The sequence below is a fragment of the Emys orbicularis genome, chromosome 4, assembly GCF_028017835.1.
Source record: "Emys orbicularis isolate rEmyOrb1 chromosome 4, rEmyOrb1.hap1, whole genome shotgun sequence".
Lineage (NCBI taxonomy): Eukaryota > Metazoa > Chordata > Testudines > Emydidae > Emys > Emys orbicularis.
In genome coordinates this window covers 131,450,759-131,461,824 of record NC_088686.1, presented here as the reverse complement: position 1 = coordinate 131,461,824, position 11,066 = coordinate 131,450,759, and positions in this window count along the sequence as shown.

Genomic DNA, 11,066 nt, shown 5'->3' with positions numbered 1-11,066 from the left:
TTAGTGGGAACTACCAACTGTCTTTGAGGATGCCAGTCTTCCTGGTGCCCACCAGAAAGAGTCTCCTTGTATAAAAGTCCTTTTTCTACAACAAACCGGGATCGGTTAGAAGAGCTGAGAGGCGGTGGGGTGCTCCGCGCCGCCCCCCAAGCTTTTTGAAGGCTGTCATCTGCTTCCTGCTCGGCCTGGAACTGTTCCCTTGATGCTGGAGACATCAGTTCCTCCTTGGACTGTGGACTGGGGCTTGGTCCCTCTGGAAGCGATGTAGGTGCTGGGGCTTTTTCCATTGACTGTGAACCGCTGTCCGCTGGTGCACTATGTGGTATTTCAGGCTCTGGCTGAGCCTCTTGGGTAGGGTTATCTGCTGCTTCCGCCAGTTTAGGCTCTCTGGTGTCCTCTGGCATTGGAGCTGTAGACGGGGTTGCAAGCGCTGGACTCAGTGCTGGCAATGGTTCTGGTGCTGGTTGCGTTGCCAGTTCCGGTTCTGGGACTGGCTTTGGCTGGGTCTCTGGGATTGGATCCACTACGGCTGTTGCAGTCGTTGGCAGGGGATCCGGTTCCACCACCTGTGTTTGGGTCTCCGGTAACACAGACGGGGCCCTGGTGGACGGCTCAGGAACAGGGATGGGGGTGAAAGCTTGCTTAGCCTGGCTGCGGGTGACTATTCCCACCCTCTTGGCTAGCTTCACATGGTTGGCCAAGTCTTCCCCCAGTAGCATGGGAATGGGATAATTGTCATAGACTGCAAAAGTCCACATTCCTGACCAGCCCTTGTACTGGACATGCAACTTGGCTGTAGGCAAGGTTACAGACTGTGACACGAAGGGTTGAATTGTCACTGTAGCCTCCGGGTTGATGAGTTTGGGGTCCACTAGGGATTGGTGGATAGTTGACACTTGTGCCCCAGTGTCCCTCCAAGCGATAACCTTCTTTCCGCCCACTCTCAAGGTTTCCCTTCGCTCCGAGGGTATGAGAGAGGCATCTGGGTCTGGGTTTCTTTGGTGTGATTGGGGTGTAATGAACTGTAATCGGTTGGGGTTCTTGGGGCAGTGAGCCTTTATATGCCCCAGTTCATTACATTTAAAACATCGCCCTGCTAAGGTATCACCGGGGCGATGTTGGTTGCTGGAGACTGGTGTGGTGGGGTGAGAAGGCGTCTGGGGTTTCCCTTGGGATGTGGGTGGGGCCTTGGGTTGTCCCCGGTGATAAGGTTTTGTTTCGGCTTGCCCCTTCTGATATTCGCTCCAACTGCTACTAGCTTTTTTCTTTTCTGTCACCTCCACCCATTTGGCTCCAATCTCCCCCGCCTCGGTTACAGTTTTGGGCTTCCCATCTAGGATGTACCTTTCTATTTCCTCAGGAACACCCTCTAAAAACTGCTCCATTTTTACTAGGGAAAGCAGATCTTCCAGAGATTTAACTTTTGCTCCTGATACCCAGGCATCACAATTTTTGTCAATGTGGTAGGCATGCCGGGTAAATGACACATCTGGTTTCCACCTTAGGGCTCTGAACCGCCGACGGGCATGCTCGGGTGTTAGCCCCATTCTGAGTCTGGCCTTGTTTTTAAAAAGTTCATAACTGTTCATGTGTTCCTTAGGCATTTCAGCCGCCACTTCTGCTAAGGGTCCACTGAGCTGCGGCCTCAGCTCTACCATGTACTGGGTTGGAGGGATGTCGTATCCAAGGCAGGCCCTTTCAAAATTTTCTAAGAAGGCCTCAGTATCATCGCCTGCCTTGTAGGTGGGGAATTTCCTGGGATGGGAAGTGGTACTTGGAGAGGAATTGTTAGGATGGTTTGATGCATCCTGCTTAGCACTTGCTGCTTCCAGTTCATGCTTCCTTTCTTTTTCTCTCGCCTCCTCTTTGGCTTTTTCCAGCTCCATCTCTCTCTTGTGGGCCTCCTCTTTGGCTTTTTCTTCTCTTTCATGGGCCTCCTGTTTGGCTTTTTCCAGCTCCATCTCTCTCTTGTGTGCCTCCTGTTTGGCTTTTTCTTCTCTGTCTCTCAGCTCCATCTCTCTCTTGTGGGCCCCCTCTTTGGCTTTCTCCAGCTCCATCTCTCTCTTGTGGGCCCCCTCTTTGGCTTTCTCTTCTCTGTCTCTCAGCTCTATCTCTTTTTCTTTTAGCTCCATAGCTCTCTTGTGGGCCTCCTCTTTAGCTTTTTCTTCTTTGGTAGTCATTTTCCTGGTTTTCTTGTGCTGGGTCTCACCCTCTGCAGTTGACTGAAACTGGGATGTATTTAGCTCAGGCTCCTGCTGAGTGCTGCTGAGTTAACAGAGAGTTTCTAACTAGCTACTTCCGAGGATGTAAAAAAGAAAAAAAACACAATTCACCTTGTAAATTATCTTTACCAGTTGTTTGCTCATTAATTGAACCCTTCTCTTAACAAAGGACCTTGTTAAAAAAAAACTTAACACCTCTGCCTTCAGGCAAGGAGAGATAAGATATGCATCTACCTTCAGCTCTGCTTTCCAAGCAGCTAGAAGGAAAAAAAAATCTTACTGGCTTTTGGGTTTAAAACGATCCCACCGCTGTGCCACCATGTCAAGGCTGTATCCCTACTTTGAACTTTAGGGTACAAATGTAGGGGCCTGCATGAAAACTGCTAAGCTTCTCTACCAGCTTAGCTCTGGTCCCGCTGCCACCATTCTCGATGGATTCCCTCCCTGGGAAGCCTTGAGAAACCTTTCACCAATTCCCTGGTGAATACAGATCCAAACTGCTTGGATCTTAACAAGGAGAGATTGACCCTTCCCCCCTCCTTCCTTTCACCAACTCCTGGTGAATACAGATCCAAACCCCCTTTGGATCTTAAAACAAGGAGAAATCAATCAGGTTCTTAAAAAGAAGGCTTTTAATTAAAGAAAAAGGTAAAAATCATCTCTGCAAAATCAGTATGGAAAATAACTTTACAGGGTAATCAAACTTAAAGAGCTCAGAGGAATCCCCTCTGTCTTAGGTTCAAAGTATAGCAAAACAAGATAAGCACTCTGGTAAAAGGTACATTTACAAGTTGAGAAAACAAAGTAAATCTAAGACGCCTTGCCTGGCTTTTACTTACAATTTTGAAATAAGAGAGACTTGTTTAGAAAGATGGGGAGAACCTGGATTGATGTCTGGTCCCTCTCAGTCCCAAGAGCGAACAACCCCTTAAACAAAGGACACACACACAAGCCTTTCCCCCCCCAAGATTTGAAAGTATCTTGTCCCCTTATTGGTCCTCTGGGTCAGGTGTCAGCCAGGTTACCCGAGCTTCTTAACCCTTTACAGGTAAAAGGATTTTAGAGTCTCTGACCAGGAGGGACTTTAGTACTGTACACAGTATGGCTGTCACCCTTCCCTTTATAGTTATGACAACCTCTCACCCTGGGTGAAGGTAAGGAGGCACCTTACTCGCTCCACTGCTCAGGCACTCGCTTGCCGCCCCTCTCCACCAGCCGCCCTGCTGGCCACTCACTGTGCCACCGGGCCACCCCGCCAACCGCTCGCTGTGCCACCTCACCAGCCACTTGTTCGCCAGCCAATTGTCAATCACCTTCTGCTGCTACCTGCCTCTCTGCTGTGACCTCTGTACATCAGTCTCAGTGATTTTCAGCTCCTTGCAGGCTGGGCAGAAACCCTGCCCCATCTTGAGTGATTTCAGCTTTCAGTTATTTTTAGCTCTTACCAGGCATGGTAGAAACACACTCCTACCACCACTGCTTTCAGCTCTGATTGAGCATTTAAAGTAACCAAAAAACTCCTAATAAAACCTATTTAGTTCTTTCTTGGAGAGGGGGAGGGGCAGGGGGAAGAAGAGAAGAGAAGAGAAATGGGAAACAGGTTCAACCAGTCCAGGAAAAACTGTTGGAGAACATTCACAGCCTTCTGGCTAGCATGTTTAATCTCACTCCCTTTACTTTCATAGGCCTCTTAACAAGGTTATTTCAACTGAGGGTGACCCCCTCATTTGGGACAGATTAAGCCCAGTCTTGCTTCCCTGTATTCCTACAATAATTACAACATTGGTAACCATATTTCATTACCCCTGCATTCAGTACTAAAGTGATTTGTAACCCAACACCAGCCAAAGTTGATCACTTTGACACCACTCTGTCTACTGAATATCTAACCAGAGCAGTAGCAAACTGTATTTACATAAACACACTCAAAGTCTCTCCCCCTCCCAGCTAGCTGTCAGGGGAGCATTCATTCAGACCCTGCTTACATGCATATAGCTCTGACTTGATCACTGATTATAAGAAAACACTAGCCAGAGTGGGGAATAAGCAATCAGAGTGAGGTGACTTTGAAGGTGTGCAGACTAAAGATATCAAGCTGTAAATATTCTCTGAACCTTCCCATCAGTTATCTGGGAATATCAGATTTCTACAGAACCATGCTTTGGTATTACACCTCCCATTGCCCTTAGTGAGATTGTGAACACTGGATTTAGACACGGGGTGCAGGTTGCGGATGACTTCTCTGTGTTGCAGATTGAAGTTAAACTCGTCAGAACAGGACTGTGTTTTCTGCACACTTTACAGCTCCATGCACGGTGTCAATGTTTAACTAATAATAATCCCTCAGAACAACCCTACTTTCACAAGCCTCTCCCACAAGGACAAGAAAAGAGTCCTGAATTTATTTTGGGCCTTTGGTGTCACCACTTTGCTCCATGACATGAGGACACAAAGTCCTCCAGCATTTACATAATGTTATCATGACTGGTTGTCTAATTCTGGATCCATGTCAAGGTGCTGGTCTTAATCTCAGGAGCCTCCGGCTACAGCCCAGCTGTCTCAGAGATAGCTTCTATCTCCATGCACCAAGACAACAGCTGTGGTTAACAGAGATCTAAGTGCCTGATGGTCCTCAGAGTGAAAGTGCTGGTGGGCCCGGGCCAGATCTGGGGGAAGATCCTTTTCTATGTAATTTCCTATTGCTGAAAATCTGGATGAGCCTGAGTTTTACCACTTATAGGGTGCAGTAGGACTCATCCATTCGCGCGAGCCTTCTCTCAATACAGCGCTTTTGAAGACAAATTCTAAGGGCCTGGGAAAGTGGCAACGATGGGTGAGAAGTGAGGACTCTGATCCATTAAGAAAGGATTGGTGCTCTCCTTAATCATGCATCTGGCATCCAGCTGCTCTGGTGATAAGCGACATATATATGGACTGAGAGATAACACAAATGTCACAATACTGGGTCACCATGTGATTATTTTATCTCATGTGACAAATAGGAACAGTGATTCGTCCCCATAGGTGAAGGTCTTCAGAGGTATTTAGGTTTGGTATTTGGTTTCAATGGGAGTTAGGCACCTAAATACCTTTGAGGATCTGGGCCTAAGCACCTTAGGAAAAACTGAACCGCAGGAAACAATTTTTCACCATTCTGCCCTAGTCCACTCTTGCCACCCTCTTAAATGAAGGGAAAATAGGAAAGCCAGAGTCGGTAGGTCATTTCCAAGATGTATTCCAGAGATTCTACCTGAGGGTGCTGCGAATTAGAGTGATATTTTATCAGTTAGATGGCACCTTTCATCCGAGACTTTCAAAGCAATTTCCAAGCAATAATTAATGAAGCCTCAAAACCTCCATGGGAGGCAGGTATATATTGTTCTTAGGCCTGGCTGAAAAATTTCTTCCTAAACCGTTTTTGTGAAAAATGTCCACAAGCCACTGAAAAGTACAATTTTTCATCAATAAACGGAATGCCTGAAAACTGAAATATTTCAAAATGTTTCGGTTTTTCAGTCAAAATTTTTATTGCTTGACCCTACTTTGGTTTGTTATGAAATATACTTAAGCAAAAGAACCAACGTTAGTCAGGTTTATGAATATGGTACAGGAAAATGGGTTTATATTGTACCAGTCTCCGAAGAGCAGTTCTGTGCAGCGATGTTACATTTACCTTGTGCAGAAGGTGTGCTTCCCAAGTTACACATTTTAGCTGGTATTATTTATATGATTTTACAAGTTACACATTTCTTTACACGTCACTAAAATTCAATCCATCAGCTTGTCCCAGTTGCCTAACTTGTTGTTCTGGTCTTTCCTTATCTTTGTTTTGGATACTAGCATTCCAGGTACTGATCCACGAAGGTCCTTCTCTAGCTTGTACTAAGACATAGAACGAATGTATCTTGATTTTGACAAGTTTCCTATCTGCTTATGTGAAACGCTTACTTCAGCAAATCTAAGGTGTTATGGGATACTTAGCATAAGTGAATGGGATTTTGATATAGGCCGGTTTATGCTATATCACTGTTAGAATATTTGTGATTAATGTTGTTGGTGCTTAATGCATACTAATATGTATATATATGGTGCGGATAATATGTATTATTGATATCTATTTATAAGTTAGGCAGCATATATTAGTCAACAGGGCCCCTGCTTGTCGCCTTGTTTGTTGTAGTCAAAGTGATACTTTTGCCAAATTAATATATGAATTAGTGGTGAGAACCCTTTATATGTGATTTAAAGTGTTTTAACAAACAGTGTAAGCGGCAATACATAATTACCACAGCTAAAACTAATCCACCTTGTAACACAAGCAAAGCCTTAAATGCAACTTCATCCAAGTGCAAGAAATCAGCATGTCGAGATCCCCACTATGGACCAAGTTACTCAAGGCCTGTTTTGCCTTGTGCATGTTATTGCTAATGTGAATAATGTGTGTGGCTTTTTTGTCTAGAAATGTTTTAAAGTGATTAATATGCACATTAAAACTGGTAGGTAAGTGTTAACTTTGTTTTGGTATTGAGCTTACTTCGGATAACAGATTTGTTTTGAAAAACTGGGATAGGTGTTATTACAGTGTGTTCCACAGTGCTACGCACATGAGGAGTAAAACAGCAATCTGGAGTAGTGACATTACAAGTGACATTTTTTGTAATTAGTTACTACACAGTACTGTCCATTCATGTGTCAGAGAAAAACCCAGAGAGTGCGAACTGTATTTTTCTCCGACACATGTTATAGGTCACCCTTCCTGCAGATTTTTACCATTTGGTAAGCTTTATTGGGCAGGAGACAGGAGCGGCTAGCTTCTCTGTCTCTGATGCTGGGCTGAGCCATTCTGGAGTTGTGATGTTAAAACATCCCTGGCATAAGAAGCTGTGTGGGGTGTTTATCAGGTGCGCATTGCTGAATGATACACCAATAGTTGACGTAGATTCAGCTGTTTTTTGTAGATACTGCCTTCAAGTTCAGTGTAGATACTGCTGAATGGACAGTAACCAATTTACCGGTATTAAATATTGTGGTGTCAGGATCCAATATTGGTAGTGATACACTGATACCATAAGAGAAGCGTACATGGAACCAGATACTAAGCAAGATTGTTTTGAATAACATGTGCCTCAATTAGGATGTTGTGTTACTGACCTCAGATGGTTCTTAAAGGGAATTTGGTTACATGCTTTAACACACTGCCAGCTAGCTATAGTTTTTGTTACCAGTTAGCTAACTGTTTATTGTTAATAAGGTTGGGCAATTTTCCTTTTTCAACGTTTTCTAATGAGTTGGTCATGGGAGTTACCTGTAAGTGGTACATATAATTTTCCTACCAACATGATTTCCCCTTGCTTTTAGGTTGTTTACTGTAAATAATTTATTAATTTGTACTTGTGTTTTTACAGTTTAGCAATGGTATGCATATTGTAAATGGTGTACCGTTTCTTAGCGGCCAGGCCCTCACTACCATAGTTTAGAAATGGTTTCCACTGCCTGGTGGTCAAAATAGTGCATGTGTTTTTTTATATATATATTACCCCTGTTTCAAGAAGATGTTTAGATTTAGATCATCTTGAAATGTAGCCAAGAATTTCATCTAGATTTTGGAGTGTTCTTCAGTATTTTGAAAGATACCACACTGTGAAATAGTTTTTCGACCAGCCCTTGAGTTTTGTGGACATTCCTGATAAGATGCCATCATATTAATTAACCAAGAAGTATGCAGTAATGATACATTTGTTTTTACACAGTAACCAAATTTCACCATATTTTAGTGAGAAAGATTTAAAACCACAGGTATATGCGTGAACTTACTTTGCTTAATAATATACAGTTTAAATAACAGTTAGACCTGGCCCGGCTATTGGTTTTTATGTTTCTATAGTTCATTGCATACTCGTTTGTCCATGTATAGTAGGCAGAAGTGTAGTGGACCAGACTGTTATTTATAACACACTTTAAAAAAATATTTTCAACACAGCGTTTTTTTCCACTGTGTACTGATATTTCCTGGTGTTTGTGGTCTGTGGGATGCACGCTTAAATAGCTTACGTTGATTAACAGTAAAATTTTTTTGTTTATTTGTTTGGTGTTACATTTCCCTTGTTTTTAGTAACCCTCATGTATACATAGATTACCTTAGTTTAGTTACAATACAATACGGATCAAGTCATTTGTAACACAAGCTGTGCTTTGGTACAGCATATGACAGAAAAATGACCTGGTTTTTCACTCTTTATCCCCCCCCCCCTTTGTTAAAATACATTTTTGCTTTTTAGTCTGTTTTTTCAATTCTTTAGCATAACTATACATGTTTTACGTGCTTTTGCAGTTTTTGCAAAGACATTTATTTTTACTTTTTTAACTTGTGCATTACTAGTGTTCCATAATAAACAGGGGTGCACTCTTCTTGGACATGATTTTGAGATGTAGTCAAGGGCGGGGCACCAACCACCCTCAACAGCACCTTCTGTCCCAGCACTGGTACCCTAATCCTAGCCTGGTGAGCTGGGAGGCCCTGGGTGATGGTGGTGGTGGTGGTCTGGAGAGCTAGCCCACTCTTCACTCACCCCACAGCAGCAGCTCCTGTCCCCTGGGTCTAGGCTTAGCTCCCTGCACCCGGCGTTCTGACCAGGTGCATGGAGTCACAGCACCACTCAAGTTTGGCACCCTTGGTTTCATGATTTCTGGGTGGAAAGGGACCCATGCTAAACCCACACTTGCATTTAACACAGAGAAAAATAGCAGAAATGCTGAAGGAAATCTGAGTCAGGCCCAGAGCCTCAATGGACATTATGAGCCTAAATACCCTTGAGGATCTATCTGGGCCTCAGACCCACATCCTTCCTAGCTTGTGAAAGTGACTTGACAACAGCTAGGACTACTACTAACAGATATTGTCAATACCCCTTTTCAGATGGGACTGTGTATGAGGTATCCAACTGGTACCCAAGAAGCCATCTCTTGATTTAACAGGCATGACCTGCTACTGCCTGGTATCCTTCTAATTTTGAATATAGTAATAGAAAAACCAGCAAAGAGCCATTTACAATGACACCTGTGTCCTAGATCCCTCCAGGCTGGGGTGTGCAGTGAAAATAATGCTGGCCATGCCGCTGAATGGACAGAAGGAGAATGTCCCTGGACTGTGGCCAGAATGTCCATATCCATATTACTGGATCTCTGGGTGGTTTTGGATGCTAATGATCATGATCAATTACTCTCCTGGCGTGAAGCTATAGCAGGAGTTAACAGAAAAGTGCTGAGATGGGCCCAACCCTTTCTTTCTGCAGTTCCTAGAGAATAGTGAATACCTTGTGGAGTTCCACCTGGTTCTGTTCTTTCCCTCATCCTATTTAACATCTCCATAAGGCCATGGGGGTGGGGGGGTGGGATCACGAGAAATCATGGACTCATTGGCAGGTGAGCGCTGTGCTTGAGAATGCAAATACTGGAAGTACTAGAAGTGCCGGCAGAGCTGTTCCGGATCCCCATAAAAGTGCCAGAATGACGTGCTGGAGGGTTTTGGCAGGACTCAAGGGTTTAGTCTCAAGTGCTGGCAACATGCAGATTACTCGTCGTTTAACATATCATTTACAGCTGCCACTGCGAATGCAACTATCTCTCAGCAGGCCCAGTGCCTGGCTGACATTGGCACCTGGATGATCGCCGCTTGGCTGAAACTAAACCTGGTGACTGAAGAGGGAAACATTCGGAAGATCTGGCCACCCCTATAACTTTGCCCTGTATTGAGTCTGCTTTCAGATGGTCAGATCAATGTGCAGCCTGGGGCTTCTGGACCTTGCGCTGCTGATGTTGGATACTCAGATGACTACAGTGGCTAAAAATGTCTCCTCCACTGTGCAGCTCCTTGTCCCGCTCCTCGCAGACACTGACTAGGCCGCGGTGTTCTACGCTTTCATGCCCTCCTGGTTGCATTACGGCAGCTCGCCCCACCTAGCAATGAGCACCCCAACATTAAAAATGCTTTCATTAGTCCAGCATGCAGCAGCCCATCTCCTCAACCAGATGGGCGGCTGCAAGTATATCACCTTGGTGCACTGCTTACAGCAGTAGCTCCCTATACCCCAGAGTGGCCTAGATTCAGGCTGAGCACTAATCTTTAATGCCCTCTAGGTAACTGGCCCAAGCCTGCCTCTCTGCAGCCATGATCCCCCTAGGCAGGCAAGTTTCTCAGGAACTATGAAATCGTCTGCTCCAAGGGCAAAGCCCACCAGGGCAGCAGACAGAGCTTTCTCCGCACCTGGCCTATGAGGGTGGAAACAGACACCATACAACTTTTCCCTGGCCACAACATAAAGAACTACAAATGTAGAGAAAGAGGAGAAAACTTTCTGGCTGCCTCGGGGAAAGGTAGGGAGGAAAAGAGACCACATGGGGCCTTTATACAGTGGTGATGACACTTCTATTAGGTACTGGCATGCAGAGATGAGTGTGGTAAAAATGGAGAGAGAGAGAGAGAGAGAGAGAGAGAACCAAGAGTGCTTAATCCTTCAGTGCTATTCTTGCTTTGTGGCTGAATTTGATATAACCTGAGTGCACTTTATTTCTGTTAAAAGAACAAAGCCTCCTCCCCTCTTGGCCCAGGCAGCTGGACAGAGTAACCCCTGCTCCCATGTCCACTAGACCCTGTTGGGAAGGGGGGGGAACGACACCTGCTCACCTTGTTTGCAACCAGGGTGACCAGACAGCAAGTGTGAAAAATCGGGACAGGGGTGTGGGGGGTAATAAGACCCTATATAAGAAAAAGACCCAAAAATCGGAACTGTCCCTATAAAATCAGGACATCTGGTCACCCTATTTGCAACCCAAGATGACTGATAT